Source organism: Ylistrum balloti, unplaced genomic scaffold (genome assembly GCF_031769215.1).
Source record: "Ylistrum balloti isolate Yb309-2 unplaced genomic scaffold, AGI_CSIRO_Ybal_v1 Utg369658, whole genome shotgun sequence".
Taxonomy (NCBI): Eukaryota; Metazoa; Mollusca; class Bivalvia; order Pectinida; family Pectinidae; genus Ylistrum; species Ylistrum balloti.
In genome coordinates, this window is record NW_026781910.1 from 94,112 (window position 1) to 115,493 (window position 21,382).

Genomic DNA, 21,382 nt, shown 5'->3' on the forward strand with positions numbered 1-21,382 from the left:
GCTAAAAGCTGGAACGGAAAACGGAATAGTACGAGACGGACACGATATACATTGTATCAGCGCTAGATTAGTCTGATTTTACAGGACACTAAAGGCATGTTATCCATCAGAACAGCAAAGCCTAAATATAGTGGATATCTTCTTTCTACTGTTACAGGTCACCCAAGGACACTTTTACTTAACCAGCAAATCTGTATTTACACTGTCTCATAATGTTTTGTCAGCAAAAGCTTAATGCTACTTTGGTTTTTTTTGGTGAATACACTATTTCATTACTTAAAATCACGGAAATAGTTTCTCTACTTCCATTTGAGTATACAATGTTTTCTGATCAGTAGCTGGTTAGAAAATACCACCTTAGGGCCAGCGGCTATAATATAAGGGTGCCAATTGAGGGACACCATTATTGTCAGCTAGCAAATTACAAATGACTATCTGTTCGGAGGAAAAACTTGTGGATTTAACCAATAACAAATGGAAAGGAGATTGAATCAGAATGATGATAATAAGTAAACCACAAGGAAAAAGAAAATCATAACTTGCATAAAAGTATGTTTAATTATTGTAAAAGATACTCAACAAAAAAAGAAAGGTTAACATGTTTCCTTGGCGAATACCTGTAAATGAGTGAAAACAAAATGACGTTTGTGCAATATTAGTAAATGGTAATGTTTTTATGCACTTAGGAAATTAAAGTATATACTTAAACGTGACACGTTGTTAAAAATATATAAAACTTTTATTTTACCAGTTTTGGAATATGCTAGTGAGTTATGGGATGGTTGCAGTGTTTTTGAATCTAATTTATTGGAAAAGGCCCAACGTGAAGCAGCTCGAATTATAACTGGTTTACCTTCATATGCAACTAGTGATTCTCTTTATTTGGAAACGGGATTTGAAACACTTTCCGATAGACGTAAAAGAAGAAAATTACAGCTACTATATAAGATGAAAAACGGCTTAACACCTGACTTTCTCAACGATATATTACCCAATACAGTTGGGGAAAGCACTCCTTACTCTCTGAGAAACAGAAATGATTTCGTAATTCCATATTATAGACTTTCATCTACTAATTCGTCCTTTTTACCCTCAACCTTATGTTCATGGAATGACCTGGAAAATTCCTCTAGATCTGCACCTTCTTTTGCGATGTTTAAAAAATCTATTACACCTGATTTAAAGCAGTTACAACCTCCTAAGTATGTTGGATTTGGTGATAGGAAAGTAAACATTATTCATACAAAGTTACGTCACCAAAACAGTTCCTTAAGATATGATTTATTTAGAGTAAATCTTGTAGAAAATCCTGAATGTGTATGTAGTAACCCGTGTGAAAATGCATTGCACTTTTTCTTTGAATGTCCTCGTTTTGACCTTCAGAGGCGTGTTATATTTGATAGTCTTGATGGTATGCATGTCAATATTAATATAAATTTACTACTTTCAGGAAACAAAAATCTGCTCATAGACACAAATATTATGATTTTTAGAAATGTGCACCATTTTATTAAAACCAGCAACAGATTTTAATTTCCTTAATTGTAATTAAGTAATACAGTATAATCGGTCCATACCGACCCCTGTCTATTTCGGATCATTGTCTATTCCGGCCTTACTTTTGTTAGACTTTTCTCACTTATAGTTGTTACAAACCAGCCAGCATTTTGATCAAGTTTGGACAGGTTATACTTATATCTATACTTATATATCTTATTATTTTAATTTCGGAGAGCAATGCTAACAGTTATATGTTTTGTCTTTTTCTTAATGTGACCTGTACTTTTGTTTGCCAAATTGTGTATATTGTAATTGTTTTGGGAGAGGGCGTCGATAATGTTGATATAACTTGTGCCCAATCCCTTTGTTATTCTGTGGCAATAAAATATGTTTAAATCAAATAAATCAATGTTCTACATTACAAAATCCAAGGGGGTTACCAAAATCATTCAAGCGTGAAAGTCTGTATTAGCGAAAGAGCTGCACGAGTTTTCTGCGCTTGAATTTCATAAACATTTAAACTGACAACTGTTCCTTAGATCCTTAGGACTTAGAAATCACCGAATCTTGCTATCTATCAACTTTATCATTATGCCCAGGCTGTCACAAGTACAGAGAGAAAGGGCTGTAGGCATGATCCAGGCTAGGGAGTCTCGCCGTCGAGTTGCACGGCATTTTGGTTGCAGTGTTAAGACAATTTGCCAGTTGGTAAGTCGTTTAAACCAAACTGGGTCAACATCCGGTCGTCCCCGAAGCGGCCGACCCCGTAAAACGACCGCCAGGGATGACCGTCGTATACGATTGATACACTTGCGCAATCGATTCGTAACCGCAGTAGAGACTACAAGGACATTGTTTGGGCATTGTGTGTCTCCCCAAACAGTCCGCAACAGGTTGAGGGCCTACCAATTGAAAGCGCGGCGTCCCTACACTGGACCCAATTTGTTGCGACGTCACCGTAATAATCGGCGTAACTGGACCCGTGTTCACCGTCGTTGGGCCTTACGACAATAGAACAATGTTCTGTTTTCAGATGAGTCCAGGTTTTGTCTGCAACACGGTGACGGAAGGCGCAGAGTGTGGAGGCGACGAGGGAAGCGTTTTGCGAACTGCTGCGTCGCAGAACGGGACCGCTTTGGCGGCGGAAGTGTAATGGTTTGGGGTGGTATTTGTTGGGGGACTCGTACCAGGCTTGTTGTGTTAAATGGCACTTTAACCGGCATTCGATATCGGGACGAAATTTTAAGACCAGTGGTTCTGCCATTCTTAGACGCCATGGCGTTGGCGCCATTTTTCAACAGGATAATGCACCAGCGCACACCAGTCGCGTCAGCAGAACTTTCTTGCAGCAGAATAACGTACAGGTGTTAGATTGGCCATCTAAATCACCTGATTTGTCACCGATTGAGCATGTCTGGGACGTTCTAGGGCGACGCGTGAGAGAACGTCAAAATCAGCCGTCAAACTTGCAGGAGCTGGCCCAAGCCTTGATCGCTGAATGGAACAACATCTCTCCTCGAATTATCCGCCGGTTTACGAGTTCCATGCGGCGACGCTGCAATGCTGTTTACTTCGCAAACGGTGGCCATACCCGTTACTAAAGGTGTTACCTTTGAAATTGACCCCAACGTCCTTTGCAGTCGAATAAAATCAACTGAACGCAAAGTTTTATAATGAAATTGAAATTTGAAATTGTAATAGCGAGCATTTGAACAAGGAGACAAGTAGAAATGGTTAATCGAAAATGTTAAAAAAAGTTTCTGAAAATATTAAAAATTACCTTACCAAAGGAAAGACGGTAACATATCGTAGTCTCAAACATGTTTATCATACATGACTCATGGCTCTCCTTAAATAAGGGGTTTGCATTCGATGGCTTTGTTGTTTAACAATAGATTGATGTTTCGTTACTCTAACTTATCATTTTTAAGGGAATCGATATAACCTCTAAGCTTGTTTTTCCATTCCGTGTGTAAAATATATACGTGGAATATTGTTAAATATTGAATGAATTGTGACACGGCTAACGCTACTCTCACTGCAAAGAAAAACATTAGTAATATAGTTGCGGGCCGGTTGTCTGCGGTCATAGTTAAGTTAGGACAATATTAAGTAACGGGGCTGACCTCTAATACAATGTTAAGTCAAGGCGGGCTGGTTGTCTGCGGTCATAGTTAAGTTAGGACAATATTAAGTCACGGGACTGACCTCTAATGCAATGTTAAGTCAAGGCGGGCTGGTTGCCTGCGGTCATAGTTAAGTTAGGACAATATTAAGTCACGGGGCTGACCTCTAATGCAATGTTAAGTCAAGGCGGGCTGGTTGCCTGCGGTCATAGTTAAGTTAGGACAATATTAAGTCACGGGACTGACCTCTAATACAATGTTAAGTCAAGGCGGGCTGGTTGCCTGCGGTCATAGTTAAGTTAGGACAATATTAAGTCACGGGGCTGACCTCTAATACAATGTTAAGTCAAGGCGGGCTGGTTGCCTGCGGTCATAGTTAAGTTAGGACAATATTAAGTCACGGGGCTGACCTCTAATACAATGTTAAGTCAAGGCGGGCTGGTTGCCTGCGGTCATAGTTAAGTTAGGACAATATTAAGTCACGGGGCTGACCTCTAATACAATGTTAAGTCAAGGCGGGCTGGTTGCCTGCGGTCATAGTTAAGTTAGGACAATATTAAGTCACGGGGCTGACCTCTAATACAATGTTAAGTCAAGGCGGGCTGGTTGCCTGCGGTCATAGTTAAGTTAGGACAATATTAAGTCACGGGGCTGACCTCTAATACAATGTTAAGTCAAGGCGGGCTGGTTGCATGCGGTCATAGTTAAGTTAGGACAATATTAAGTCACGGGGCTGACCTCTAATACAATGTTAAGTCAAGGCGGGCTGGTTGCCTGCGGTCATAGTTAAGTTAGGACAATATTAAGTCACGGGGCTGACCTCTAATACAATGTTAAGTCAAGGCGGGCTGGTTGCCTGCGGTCATAGTTAAGTTAGGACAATATTAAGTCACGGGGCTGACCTCTAATACAATGTTAAGTCAAGGCGGGCTGGTTGCCTGCGGTCATAGTTAAGTTAGGACAATATTAAGTCACGGGGCTGACCTCTAATACAATGTTAAGTCAAGGCGGGCTGGTTGACTGCGGTCATAGTTAAGTTAGGACAATATTAAGTCACGGGGCTGACCTCTAATACAATGTTAAGTCAAGGCGGGCTGGTTGCCTGCGGTCATAGTTAAGTTAGGACAATATTAAGTCACGGGACTGACCTCTAATACAATGTTAAGTCAAGGCGGGCTGGTTGCCTGCGGTCATAGTTAAGTTAGGACAATATTAAGTCACGGGGCTGACCTCTAATACAATGTTAAGTCAAGGCGGGCTGGTTGCCTGCGGTCATAGTTAAAGTTACGGGGCTGACCTCTAATACAATGTTAAGTCAAATATTAAGTTAGGACAATATTATTTCACGGGACTGACCTCTAATACAATGTTAAGTCAAGGCGGGCTGGTTGCCTGCGGTCATAGTTAAGTTAGGACAATATTAAGTCACGGGGCTGACCTCTAATACAATGTTAAGTCAAGGCGGGCTGGTTGCCTGCGGTCATAGTTAAGTTAGGACAATATTAAGTCACGGGGCTGACCTCTAATACAATGTTAAGTCAAGGCGGGCTGGTTGCCTGCGGTCATAGTTAAGTTAGGACAATATTAAGTCACGGGGCTGACCTCTAATACAATGTTAAGTCAAGGCAGGCTGGTTGCCTGCGGTCATAGTTAAGTTAGGACAATATTAAGTCACGGGGCTGACCTCTAATACAATGTTAAGTCAAGGCAGGCTGGTTGCCTGCGGTCATTGGTAAGTTAGGACAATATTAAGCTACAGGGTCGACCTCTAAAACAACATCAAGCCACGGAGTCGACCTCTAAAACAGTATAAGGTCAATGCGGGCTGGTTGCCTGTGGTCAGAGTTAAGTTAGGACAATATCAAGACAATGGGTCGACCTCTAAAACAGTGTTGAGTCAAAACGGACTGGTTGCTTGCGGTCAGAGTTAAGTTAGGACAATATCAAGACGTGGGGTCGACCTCTAAAACAGTGTTGAGTCAATGCGGGCTGGTTGTCTGCGGTCAGAATTAAGTTAGAACAATATTAAGCCTATAAAACAGTGTTAGGTCGTAGGAACACCGGAACAATCAATTTGGTCGATTCCACCGTCTACTTTCTCTCGCTTTTTTCCATTCTGCTCACTTGTCTTCCCATCTGTTCTCGTCTGTTGAAATACCGAAATGTCTATATAGCGACATTTAGCCCATTAGATAAATGAAATCCACCAATATTCAACATATCGGGACGTTGAGGTCGGTATCCCACCAAATCCTGTCGCAGAAGAGTTGCATGCCTTGTAAAAGTTCACTTTTGTAATGTTAATAGTTCTTATCTACTGACTGTGATGTATACTTACACGAAATTCATCTGATATTTACTCGTATATAGTTTCAAATATTAAATACTGTGTTTACCGATACATCGGGGTACAATACAGGGCACAATACAGGGACATGTCACAGTTAATCTTAAGATGTTAATTTACTATGACACGGGACTACTTAATGTTTTATTTACATATTGTTCATTTATTTGATTATTCATTTATTATGTTGAGTTACGAACGCAGTGGTTTTGTCTTTATTAATTATTCCCATATTCAAATTTATTAGATGTTCCCAACGCGTCCATTCGTCCGTCCGGATTTCCGTTTCCGGAAATTATCTGATAATCCAGTATATGATAACCCGGAAAGTCGACGTTTCTGAAATTTTCAAATGTTGAACTATTGTGATGTGGAAATGTACAATAAGAATTTCACAAGTTCCTGAGGTCGTTATTAAAAATACCCCCAAAAACCGGGATTTTTACCATGTCTACAATTCGACTCCTGAAATATTAAAATTTTTCTTTCTTTCTTTAATGCGGTGAAAACAAACGAATTGAACGAACAGTATTATTGATATGAGCTGATATACTTACTTTGTACATGTACGAGTTACTTCCCTGCAGCCACTGAACTATGATGTAAAAGTAATCTGTCGATTTAATCAGGTTTTATTTATTGAACTTGATTTATGTCCACAATTACCGCATTTCGGACTTTCAGTGGACGGTGTAACCTGATTCAAGTATTGACTTATAAACACACGTTGAATTACTAAAGTGACTTGACCTTATCTATAAGTCCAGTGACCCCGAAATTTCCTCCACTGTCCGAGAAATCTACGTATGTTAGCTGAAAACAAATACCTGTCGTGATCGCAAGTTTCTCGGGGTTATAGTAGATATGTATATAAACCAATCTGAATCCCATAACCCTTATACTCAAACTAAGGCATCCTTGATCATACAACATATCGACAGGATATACATAAACGGAGTAAAAGACACTGTCGGAATCATACATCGCATAAACTTCACGCAAATAAAATAACGAAAATGTATTTACAAATACCATGAAATAAGGACATGGGTTACTCCCTAAAAGTCCCCTTTTGGACGTATCCTCAAAAGAGGGCTATTGTTACGGAAAAGAAATAGATGATATGTTATTATTTTAACGTGGTAGCCACAGTAGCCATTTTGTAACATGATTGCGCAAATGTTTTTCATAAACAAAGCCTGCCATTTATTAGATTTTTTAAAGTTTAAAGGAATGTCCAAAATTTGAACCCATCGAAGTTGCTAGACAACCATCAGCAGATTCTGTGATTCTGTTGTCTCTTCGACTTAATTATTTCCCATATCGGCTGATTTCCAATCATTGTACGTTCTTAATTTTCCTAACTTTTAGTTTCTAAATATCTTTGCCATACTCTGTGTTTTTTCTCTTGATTTCACTCAAAACTGAATCCTTTAGTATAATGTGATATAATTCTGTTCTTTACTCTTGGGGATAAATTTGTCTTTACTAACACCAATAAGCTCTATAAATCTGTTTCTTTACAACTCCTTATAGAATCATTTCAATACTTTATAATACTAATATTTAAACTAAACGCCACTATATCCAAATTTTACGGTATATTGTGCAAATTGAATTTTACCCGATTTTTCTGATCAGGAGCTACGTATTTTAAAAGTAACCAACAAGATCTAGAAAGGATAGTTTTTGATGAGCGGGTGATTAGAACACCGAGAAGTGCAGATTTACTTATTACCTTTTCACTTTCGATTGAAGATGCTGTCATCGCAAAGGAGTAAAATGTTAAAACGAAATTATTTATTTTTCATTCAACAATATGTGACTATCCAGTAAATTATTGTTAAATCTAGGATGAGCTTATTTAACGGTTATAGACAACATGCACTGTCATACATGTTATTTGTCTGATGACATTCAGTGTACACTTACAGAAAAAAACCCACTAACTAATATATACTTTGTAGCCTCAATTAAAGATCAGACTTATGTAATGTATAGCATTTGGGTATTTTTAGATAATTTGGAGATATATGAATTTTTGCGATTTTAGAATAACTATTTACGTATGTAAATCTCGAAACCTTTACACAGTTTTGGCCATCTTTGGTTTTCTTAGTATGGGCTTAGCGTTTCACACAAATACAAACGCAAATTTTTTGTATCGTCTGTAGCTTGTGCCAAAAAGTCTAAAAGAAACAAACGTCACACTCAGAAAATATCGAAGGATACATCGAAAAGGGTAACACCATATGTTAATCTGAAACATTTGAAACAATTTAGTTATTTGAAATATAGCAGACATGACAATCATGGAACCGGTATATGTACAACATTGTCAAAACCGACATCCTTACCGAACCATTTCAGCAAGTTGTTACCTCTCAATCACCAATAATTTGAGGTCAACAACACTTGTTAATCAAAGTAAGAGTGTAGCATCTAACTACATCATAAAGTATATTGTACTAGCCAATGTCTGATATCACCATCTTTTTACCAGGGGCCCTTTCGTTTATGCAGTTTTAACGGACCATTAAACGAACTACCCGGTTCGTTTTCGTTCCGGACCGTTTTCATTGGCTAATCTGGCATGCTTTGACTGAAGGCTCAAGGCGGAACCAAGATGACGGCTCAGCTTAGAAAGTAAACAAATGCAGTTGGAACTTCGTAGAATTTGTTTCTATATATGCTAATATCGGTGCAAAGAAAGTATAAATTTCAACATGGGTGTATATGATAGATAACTGTCGAAACTGACGCCATTTATTCATAATATGACATAATATAGCGAATATGAATCACTACTTCATACATGCAACACGGGCTCCATGCATATATGTCCGTGCTTCAAGTCGATTAATTGATGATAATTAACACATTATCCCTACTGCGTTCATCTTACATATTAAATTATGGAAATATTGTAATATTCAGATTGTTTTTGACTGAGTATTGCGTTTTATTCAGGGTTTTATCATAATGATATGCTTGTTCATATTCATATAGACTCGCAAAAGAAATGACGGTACCTGCATCATCTCTTTTAAAGAGCAACAAACTAATCAATTCAGTTATACTTGTATGTTACACCTCTGTAATAACTGTTCCAGGGCCTTATGACATTTTTCAGCTTCCTGTTTGTAGCGAATACCATAACAATAAAAAATTCAAAAGTTAAAGTTGTATCATAATACTACAATGAGGTCAAAATTTGGTTAATAACCTCATGCTTCATGTATGAAAGGGAAAATGTTGATATTGTGCATTACCTTCAGCATATTAACCACAAACTTGTTTGCACCAATCTCCTAGCCTAAGTAATAAGCTTAATTGTTTATCAATACATTTACTTGGCTTAATTATCAATATTTTTTAGCTGAATAAAGGTTGATATGTAACAAATACCATCACTTTAATGTATTATTCAAACTTTGAAAACGAGAAATAATTTTGCAATTTCTGTATCATATCAACAGTTGTTTAAGGAGAGCAAACATTTGATAAATTGTAACAATTCACTATTTAAAACATATAATGTAACTCTTTACTATGTAATACTCATTCTTGAAAATCATTGTAGTCAATACATTAAAAGTTCAACTAATTTTAATTTTAAGAACATGTACTATAGAAGTCGTGTTTCTTTTCAGCCTTAGACGGATTGATACATACGTAACTGCTTTTATTTAATTTTTGCTATTAATTGAAAAACATAGGATCGCAATCACAAAAACAATATTGTCTACCTACATGGATGTACCAGTGAATCGGTCACTTCTGAAAAATATGTTGGTGTTGATATTGGCAACAAATGTCATGGAACACCCATGTTAAGTCAGTGAAATGGTCTACAGAACCATCAAAGTTTAACATAACAATGTTCAGATCAGAAATGATGCACGTCAAGATCGTTTTCGACCAAGATATTACCATGCCAACAAACAATGTATAACATTTCGGAACCTCTCGGAAAAGTGACACCCTTTCATCACTATCTTATTGATATACTCATTGTTTCCACTCGCTCTCTATCATTCAGTGGGGCATTGACGAGTTCAACAATAGACACATTTAAAACACCAACCACTGCACCCAAAACCATAGATATAACACCGATTTAAATGTTTAATTGAACAATTCATTCAATTTCTTACTTCCTGAAAATTTCTCTGAACACAACTTTTCCTTTTTCCTATGCTTGTGTACTAAATCATTCTTTTAATCTGCACAGACTCGCTCTCTGCGAATGATATTGGCAAGAGTGTGACGATAGAAAGATAAAAACCTTAACAGAGAGAGACTGTAAAGCAAGGATTGAAAACTTCCAACAGAAACATGATTAACCATATATCATGCCTTATTTTGAGGAAATTGAACCTGGTTGCCGGCAAACCTGGGCGCTTTACATATGGGTTAGGATAGCTCCAGTATTTGTGGGTCGAACCTGTCATCATTCTAAAAAAGACATCAGTCTCTCGTACTCTGTATCTGAGTTTTTATCATACAAATCAATATTTAATATCAGTGTCGTATGTCTTGCTAAGCTGTCCATGGTGACGTAACAAAAGGGGTGGATACAACCACAGTATCCTGAACCAATTATGGACATAAACAAGTTCTCCATAAAAATATTGTAAGTTTTTGAAGAAAACGGTTACGTGCAGCCTTTCCTATGCAGGATCCTTCTCGCTGCAATGTGTGTGCGACACGGCCAAGGCAGTAGTATGGCACGTAATATACAGGACATCATGTCAAATGGATGTAACATCGTCAGGAAGGTTAGCTACAGAATATGAATATATTGTACACACATACAGAACATATATAGGGAAAAAAAACTAGTAAATAAACATCAAAAAATAAATAATCACCATAATCATCATCATCATCATCATCATCATCATCATCATCACCATCATCATCATCATCATTATCATCATCATCATCATCATCATCATCATCATCATCATTATCATCATCATCACCATAATCATCATCATCATCATCATCATCATCATCATCATCATCATAATCATCATCATTATCATCATCATCATTATCATCACCATCATCATCATCATCATCATCATCATCATCATCATCATCATCATCATCATCATTGGTGGCGCCGTCAATTTACTTAATGTAGCCGTTGGTTTTAAACAATCCATGATTTATATATGGATAGCGATATAAGCCTCTAGATACATCGTATTATTAAGTATGCCTACATTAATTCAAGCATAACAAGATCGATGTGTGTCAGCATTAAGAATCAATTCAGTTTTTCATGTACGTATGTACATGTATATAATTTGAGAAGGTATCATTTTAAACGTTCATGATGTTTTTTAGCGGGAATTTGTAGCATTAACAAATTTATGATAAGAAAATATTCTGATGGACGTAACACAACAATAAATGAAAAAAGGGGAAAAGACACATACTTACGGAGTGCTTGGCGTTCGGATTATAGGGCTGTCGGATTATTGGGCGATCAGTTATTGGGTCTTCGGATTATTGGAAATTCGAAATAATTTACCATGGTTATCTTACGATAAACAATGTCCCCGTCCAAGTCCATGTTTCCAAACAGCACTGACCTTTCCTTTTGGAACGGGATTGATAAAATGACATTCACGTGGGTTGAATCCTTCGATCTAGAGGAGTAAACATTCTCATCAATTAAACTCAAAAACGAAGATGCACAGAACTAATGTAGACGACAGAATGACCTCTAATCTTCCGTTACATTGCCATTATATGTGAGGTTTTAAAACACGTTTCAGTCAATCAGACCCAAAAAAGTCATCGGCGCTGGACTGTGTGGGTTGGATCTTAACTTAATCGAAGAAAATATCAAAGCTTCGATAACTGTAAATAAACTAGCGTCATTAACGGGTTATCAAGCGGATAATATTTGTTGCGGTAGTAAATAAATGTTTATGAGTATAAGAAAACAATGATTTAGTCAAGTGGCAGTTTAAAAGAAGTTGAAAGTTGACTATATTGGTGATGGTTTCGGATAGATTTTATCAGAGTCAGTAATTTGAATGCATCCTGAACGCACCATTTTGCTTACCGAAGTTTTACGTGATTGTAATTTCAATCATAGATAAACTGAAATGGTATCTATACATCTAACTCTACCAAATGCCATGTACTGTAGCATTAATTTCGTGGTATAATCCTGCAATATGACCTCTAGACTAGATGACATCACAAAACACCATCAAGAGGCTTGTGAATCTAATAATACATTGAAAGTACATATAATGACATTAACATCCAATGTTATCTTAACAATGTACAAATAATAATTGGATTACATAGGTAGCTATAGATTAACGACACATCAGTGTAGAGGTAAACTATATATATATATGTCTGACTTAAAGCTGAAAGCGTCTGCACTGTTAGGCTGAAAAAGCTCAAACAGAGAAACGTCTTGATTGACTTTCCTAATTTGTTATTGTATCGGGAACCATTGTATATGCCCCAACCAATAAAAATCCATCCAATCTGTTCTGAAAAAAGTAAGAAAATTGATGACAAATCCATCAATTCTGTTCTGAAAACAGAGAAATAGTGATGGCAAATCCATCAATTCTGTTCTGAAAACAGAGAAATGATGATGACAAATCCATCAATTCTGTTCTGAAAACAGAGAAATGATGATGACAAATCCATCAAATCTGTTCTGAAAACAGAGAAATAGTGATGGCAAATCCATCAATTCTGTTCTGAAAACAGAGAAATGATGATGACAAATCCATCAAATCTGTTCTGAAAACAGAGAAATAGTGATGACAAATCCATCAAATCTGTTCTGAAAACAGAGAAATGATGATGACAAATCCATCAATTCTGTTCTGAAAACAGAGAAATGATGATGACAAATCCATCAATTCTGTTCTGAAAACAGAGAAATAGTGATGGCAAATCCATCAATTCTGTTCTGAAAACAGAGAAATGATGATGACAAATCCATCAATTCTGTTCTGAAAACAGAGACATAGTGATGGCAAATCCATCAATTCTGTTCTGAAAACAGAGAAATGATGATGACAAATCCATCAATTCTGTTCTGAAAACAGAGAAATGATGATGACAAATCCATCAAATCTGTTCTGAAAACAGAGAAATGATGATGACAAATCCATCAAATCTGTTCTGAAAACAGAGAAATGATGATGACAAATCCATCAAATCTGTTCTGAAAACAGAGAAATGATGATGGCAAATCCATCAAATCTGTTCTGAAAACAGAGAAATGATGATGACAAATCCATCAAATCTGTTCTGAAAACAGAGAAATTGTGATGGCAAATCCATCAAATCTGTTCTGAAAACAGAGAAATTGTGATGACAAATCCATCAAATCTGTTCTGAAAACAGAGAAATTGTGATGGCAAATCCATCAAATCTGTTCTGAAAACAGAGAAATGATGATGACAAATCCATCAAATCTGTTCTGAAAACAGAGACATAGTGATGGCAAATCCATCAAATCTGTTCTGAAAACAGAGAAATGATGATGACAAATCCATCAAATCTGTTCTGAAAACAGAGAAATTGTGATGGCAAATCCATCAAATCTGTTCTGAAAACAGAGAAATGATGATGACAAATCCATCAAATCTGTTCTGAAAACAGAGACATAGTGATGGCAAATCCATCAAATCTGTTCTGAAAACAGAGAAATAGTGATGACAAATCCATCAAATCTGTTCTGAAAACAGAGAAATGATGATGACAAATCCATCAATTCTGTTCTGAAAACAGAGAAATGATGATGACAAATCCATCAAATCTGTTCTGAAAACAGAGAAATGATGATGACAAATCCATCAAATCTGTTCTGAAAACAGAGAAATGATGATGACAAATCCATCAAATCTGTTCTGAAAACAGAGAAATGATGATGACAAATCCATCAAATCTGTTCTGAAAACAGAGACATAGTGATGGCAAATCCATCAAATCTGTTCTGAAAACAGAGAAATGATGATGACAAATCCATCAAATCTGTTCTGAAAACAGAGAAATGATGATGACAAATCCATCAAATCTGTTCTGAAAACAGAGACATAGTGATGGCAAATCCATCAAATCTGTTCTGAAAACAGAGAAATGATGATGACAAATCCATCAAATCTGTTCTGAAAACAGAGACATAGTGATGGCAAATCCATCAAATCTGTTCTGAAAACAGAGACATAGTGATGGCAAATCCATCAAATCTGTTCTGAAAACAGAGAAATGATGATGACAAATCCATCAATTCTGTTCTGAAAACAGAGAAATGATGATGACAAATCCATCAAATCTGTTCTGAAAACAGAGAAATGATGATGACAAATCCATCAAATCTGTTCTGAAAACAGAGAAATGATGATGACAAATCCATCAAATCTGTTCTGAAAACAGAGAAATGATGATGACAAATCCATCAAATCTGTTCTGAAAACAGAGACATAGTGATGGCAAGTCCATCAAATCTGTTCTGAAAACAGAGAAATGATGATGACAAATCCATCAAATCTGTTCTGAAAACAGAGAAATGATGATGACAAATCCATCAAATCTGTTCTGAAAACAGAGACATAGTGATGGCAAATCCATCAAATCTGTTCTGAATACAGAGAAATAGTGATGACAAATCCATCAAATCTGTTCTGAAAACAGAGAAATGATGATGACAAATCCATCAAATCTGTTCTGAAAACAGAGAAATGATGATGACAAATCCATCAAATCTGTTCTGAAAACAGAGAAATTGTGATGGCAAATCCATCAAATCTGTTCTGAAAACAGAGAAATGATGATGACAAATCCATCAAATCTGTTCTGAAAACAGAGACATAGTGATGGCAAATCCATCAAATCTGTTCTGAAAACAGAGAAATAGTGATGACAAATCCATCAAATCTGTTCTGAAAACAGAGAAATGATGATGACAAATCCATCAAATCTGTTCTGAAATCAGAGAATAGTGATGGCAAGTCCATCAAATCTGTTCTGAAATCAGAGAATAGTGATGGCAAGTCCATCAAATCTGTTCTGAAAACAGAGAAATAGTGATGACAAATCCATCAAATCTGTTCTGGAAACAAGGAAATAATGATGGCAAACCCATCAAATCTGTGAAGATTGGCAAAAATAGCAAAGAAATACCGACACGTTCACAAAATATCAGTCTTAATTCACATCAACGAAACGACGGCAAAATATGGAACAAAAATTAAAAAGAAACCACGACTACTACTTGAGGATCGAGCGTTGATGCACTCATTTGCACATGCATGTAGTGTCGAGACAATCAATTTTGGATCGATGCTGAAGAAGTGATACACGGAATTATTTTCCTTTTTTTTTCGTAAGAGATGTATAATACAGATCTAAGGACGGTCTTGTTTTGTGAGTGTGCTGTTACCAAAGGAAAAAAAAATATTAGTCTCTTTTGACGTCAACATAGCGCAATACTTAATATAACATTGATTTCATGTACAAAAGCAAAGTGAAGGGGTCACCTTTCTGATCACGTTTCCTAGGTTCTTCAGTTTCCTTCCACAGTAAGACCCCTCTCGCACTTCAATCCGGGCAAACAAACGTAATTAGTATAAGTTGGGTAAATTGTTTCGCAATTTTTGTTGGCAAAATGAGTTTACATTTACAAATAACGTTTGCATTCTATATGTATGTACCAATGCTGGCAATTGCCTTATAGAAGTATTCACTAAATATGTAACAGAATAAAAGAAAACGAGTAGATCTACATAGAGTTTGTAATTTTCGTACATTAAATCTATTAGAAGGTTTTTAACTCATGTTTATCTGAGCATTTATAATCAAAAACATACAAACAATCGAGAAATATAAAATGTTGACAAGCACCTCCTTATTGATGTGCGACATCGTGCACACGAAATTATTTTGTCATAGATCGAAGTGAAAAGTGTACACAGCTTTTATCTTGTAAAGGGCCTGTTTCCAGTAATGTTAATTCTCCATAGGAGCCTGCCCCCGTATAATTCTTATCTAGCTCAACTACTGTTTTTTTCTTTTCCGAAAAATAATTTTACACCTTTCCGACACCCAGATTTCATAATTTTAGTGAAAATGTATTTTTATAAAGTTGTCAATTTCAGCATTAAAGACATAAGTTCTTAAATAAAAGAAATTGTAATTCGCAACATAGTATTAATTTCTTTTGATAAATATTTCCAAAACATCGTGTTTATTCATAAAACATAAAAAAAAAAAAAAAAAGATTCTCGGATGAAAATGCACTTGCAGAGACACAATTATGAAGAAAAATGCCATAAATTTGCAATTTTCTCCCGTTATATAGTTTTGGATGCAAATTTCCATCAGAAAATCGGATAGAGCTTTACTTGTTTCATATTTGTACCAAAAATCAGCTAATTCCATGTGGTGGAACGTTCGCATATCGCCGTCTGAATGTGGTTGTTAATTGAAAGAAAAGGGGAAATGAGTAACAACCTTGTCTGAAACCCTATTATATAGCTTATTATATACAAACTTTTATATTGAATATCAGAGCGGATATTTTCATGACAGTTTTATGATGTGTAACGACTAAATAAATAGTATCGATATAAAGATTTACACTGAGGACACCCTGATACATTAATACTGTTCTATATCAAGCTGTCCTCTTCTGAATTTTCTGATCGTGTGGCCTTGTACATTTATCCGTATCTTCTTGTCTTTGTCTATACGTTTACGAAATCATTCACTCGACGCTAGCTATTCTTGTCTCAATTTCCTTGTTTTATTGTCCCATCTCCAAAGCGTTGTGGCTCTGTCAGGGTTGGGACCCTGACTTGTCTTACTTTCTTTGTGCCTGCCGACCACGCAACATCGAATAGATAGATTATCCATATGAAATACTTTATTTTGTTCTAAGTAATCAATCAATTCTGCGCTTCTTGGAGGTATTGAATGTGATTTATTATATTGTCTTGTTATTTTGTGTAATTAGTTGTTCGTTATTTATTACACATTTTCGCATAATTGTACCAAACTACTAAGTATTAGCTGCTTACAGCAATCATCGGTGGCTTGCTATTTTGTTACTTTATCGACGCTTCATAAACCAATCGTTATTGTTTCAAGATGGAGGGTAAATGTGTTGGAGAAGAGTGTCAAGTATACTTTAAGAAACTTAGTGGCAATAAGAACAGAAGTGCACGCAATGTAAATAGTCCACAATATAAATGGCTCCTAGATACGCTGGTGCAACAAGGATTGATGTCAGCAAAGGAACAAGGATTTATTTGCCAGAAGTGCTACATGAAGTATCTTCGGAACAAAAATCAGCCTGAACCTGAACCCGAGCAGAACCAGGAAATAGAGGAAGAAGACGACTCCCCGTCCCATATCCTGCCGTTGCTGACCCTTCATGATCTTTTGAATGGATCATTTTCACACAAAAAATGCTGTCTCTGTCTTGTTACCTTTCCAAAAAATGGAAGAAAATCATCAGTCTTATCAAAACGTGCAAGACATCACCTGATCTATTCACACAAACTGTGGTGTCCCACCTCATCCCGCGTCTGCTCCATTCACCTTATTGGTAACGACTTAGATCCGTCTACAGAGGTTGTCCTCGATGGTAGAGGTTCCTTGGAATCTCAGTTACCATCAAAATCGTCCAAAATCATTAATGACCTCCTAGAGGTGTCGCACGTCCTTTCACAGAACCAGTCTGCGTTTACAATAAGCTTTTCTTCTCTTGATGACTCGGCATGCATGGCCTGGACAGGTTGGTCCAAAGATCAGTTCCTCGAAATCCACTCGCAATGTTCCCCATATCTTTCATCTGGTATATATACCAAGACTACACACGATGCTCTATTACTGTTCTGGGTAAAACTGAAAACCGACATTTCCTGGAGTCAGTGTTCTTCTCTTTTTGGAATTTCCAAGTCAAGTGTGTCCAAAACGTTCCACTCCATAGTACAGGCATTAGACACATCGATAGTCCCACAATTTCTAGGTCCGGATCACTTGACAAGAGAACAATTGCTCGGGCACAATACTGTCTTTTCAGAAGCATTTTTTGGAGATAAAGCCTCTGCCATATTAGATGGCACCTATATTTATATCCAGAAAAGCTCCGACCACAAGCTCCAGAGAATGTCCTACTGTGGCCAGAAGAAGAGAAACTATGTCAAATTCATGAGCATCGCCTTACCAGATGGCTACATTCTGGACACCGTAGGACCATTCACTGGCAGCGAAAATGATGCTACAATTACAAAAAAAGTCATGGACAAGCTAGTTACTTGGCTACAACCAGACGACAACGTTGTCGTTGACCGAGGTTTTAGAGATGTCCTACCAGTTCTCGAAGCCTCTGGCCTCAATGCTAGCATGCCGTCATACCTGAAACCCGGTCAAAGTCAACATTCTGACGTCCAAGCAAATCTTGACAGAACTATTACCAAATCGAGGTGGATTGTGGAATCCTATCATGGTCGTCTGGAACACTGGACGTTCTTCCGAACGCAATTGGTGTCAAACAGCTTTATCAATGTCATTGAGGCTTTGCTTCGAACCGTCACATCCTGTCTGAATGGTATTAGAGGACCGATCTACCAGAGATCTCCAGAGAGAGATGCCAAAGGTAGGCTAATGGCTGAACGTATGAAGGACCGTTTGACAACACCGAATGGTTTAGCTCAGAGAGTCAAGGTAGATCCGGATCTAACTAGACGGGCAAGGTCCGAGTTTGTCAAGATGGATGCATCTTTCGTACTGTTTCCCCGTCTCGATCTTGATTACTTGAGAACCACTACGTGTGGAACGTATCAGATATCACTGGCTCTTGGTTACATCGCTGAACATTTAAGTGATGACGGAGACTATGAGGTGTGGCTTTACCAGCACTCCCCAGACCTTCTCCGATGTCAAATACATTCTCGACACAAAAGCCAAACGAAATATAACGTTTGGATACGGTTCACCGTTTCACCCGATGTTGAGGCCCAAATAAAGGACTACTACTGCCAGTGCCAGTTGGAAAGAGAACGATGGGAATGTGTGCGCACATCTTCAGTATCTTGTACTACCTTGGGTATTACAGGACGCTGGAAAACCCTCGACCATTACAACCACAGGTAAAGAAATTCCGACAAAACTTAAAATAGTTTTCCATGCGGCAACGGAGTGCATATGTCGAAAGTATGTTTGGGGCTCGATATGAAAGATCGCTGTTACCATGTGACTAACCAAACTTATAATATAGGTATTATACAATAGCCCGTAGCTATGAACACTCCCGTAAATGCGAAAACCAACCAAAATCATAAGGAACACGTTTTGTTTGTTGTTCTGTCTATTTGTCAGCCAATGTCTTCAACCACGGGGACTTGTGAAGTAGCCTTCTTGGATTTTTTTTATGAAAAAGTGTTTCTCTCACTTTTTTTATATCTGTGTACATATTCTCAACATACCGAGCAAATACTCTCGGTTTTTTTTTTGTTAATTATCTAAAGAAAGTCGAAAATCGGCAATTCAACCATAGGCTAATTCAACCCAACATTTGAAAATGTTCCACCACTTACATTTTGATGATTTTTCCTCTCATCGATAGCATATTACGTACTATTTAATAGGATAAAAATTGGTTTGCATCCAACGCCCATAAAAGGGTGTATTCTCTAAAAAACACAGTTTTTGTGTCTAAAATGTTATCATCGAAAATGGCATTTTTGAGATTGTTTCTTCCATAAACCAGCCAAATGGCGCGATGGAAACATGATTTTTTGTCACAATCATGCCATGAATGTATTCTTTACGGTGACTATCATTTGATTAGATTTTCATTAATATTTTACATAACATGCACATTTTATTAACACTTAGACAGCTTCTGAAAGGTACAACTTTGAGGAGCCATAAAAAACAAACCAAGTGACCTAAATCTTTATACTTTAGAGATTTGTGACCACAACGGCATGGGCAATGCACCACCAACAGGAAATTTGAATCAGAGAAGGGGCCGTTTTGGAAACCGGCCCTTAACAAAATATTAGACATTTCTTAATTGAATTATATTGGTTGCTAGTAAGACATGATTTGGGGAACATTTTCACTCCATTATAGACTTTAATTACGTACCTATGATTATGGGCTATTGTCACTTAAAACTAATATTTAAAATCTCTACACCGGTTTAACAAAACACTCTAGATCAATGGATATCTTGTTTTAATCCTTGCTTTCACCTTTTAGCTAATATATACAACTTCATTAATATGATCTGCTGAGTGGAATTACAAAGCAACCACACCTTCTAGTTTCGTAGATAAGTTACCAATGTTAATATGATGTCTGATGTAACCTCAAATGTTATCACAAAAATAGAAAATAGAATTTTATGCATCTTACAAGTATACATAAGATTGTACAAAAGACACATAAGTGAATACAGAGAAATAGTGTTTAGACGAGATTACTTTTGCTCGAAAACGCGAATTTATTTCATAGTTGATGTAGGTAATATATAGTACGTGAATCTAATGATGCGAAGTACATTTGGTTGTAAAAGATTTTCCTTAAAATGCTAGTAAGAAATAATTAAAAGCTTTCCAAAAACAAAATTTTCTTCGTGATTCTTTTTGAAAACTTCCTAGTTCCTGTTCTGGGATAAAAGTTCCTGTCTCAGTAACACATTAACATCTCCATCGCGGCTTTTGCGATTTTATTTTGATGCTTTATTGAATTGCATTTATTGTAGGACGAAACCTTTGTCTGGTGCAGTTTAATCCGCGAAATCATATATTGAAAATGATAACCAGATAAAAATGACAAACTTTAGAACCAGTGGATTTACTAATTCATATTTAGATAAAATGCTGTCATAGGTTTGCAGTAACATGTATGTTATATTACGATTCCACGGTTCAGACAATGTTCATGTACCTGATTTTTTAAAATTGTAATATTTGACGTCATTATTTGGCTATATGGTATCAAAATTTGTATTGAAGGTGTCTTTTCTGTGAAATATTTTTTATTTTTATTTTTGATTGATTTTTTCTTATTTTCCTGGCGCCTTGATTTCATCATTTCTGTTGTTGATCGGTCCTTAATTTGTTATGAAGATGACTCCCGCATTTCTGTTTAATTTGATTTCGTTGTTTGTCTTTTGACACTCTTTGAATTTTGTTTGGGTGACTCCAGCTTTTCTGTTTTCGTAATTCCTTCATTCCTGTTTGGATGATTCCTTGATTCGTTTTTTAAAATCCAGGATTCCAGATTTTGGTGACTCCAATATTCCTATTTTTACTGTCTCATCTTTTCCTGTTTTAATGACTAATTAATTCCAGTGTTAATGGGACCCTGGGTTCCGGTTATTTGATTACATTCCGTT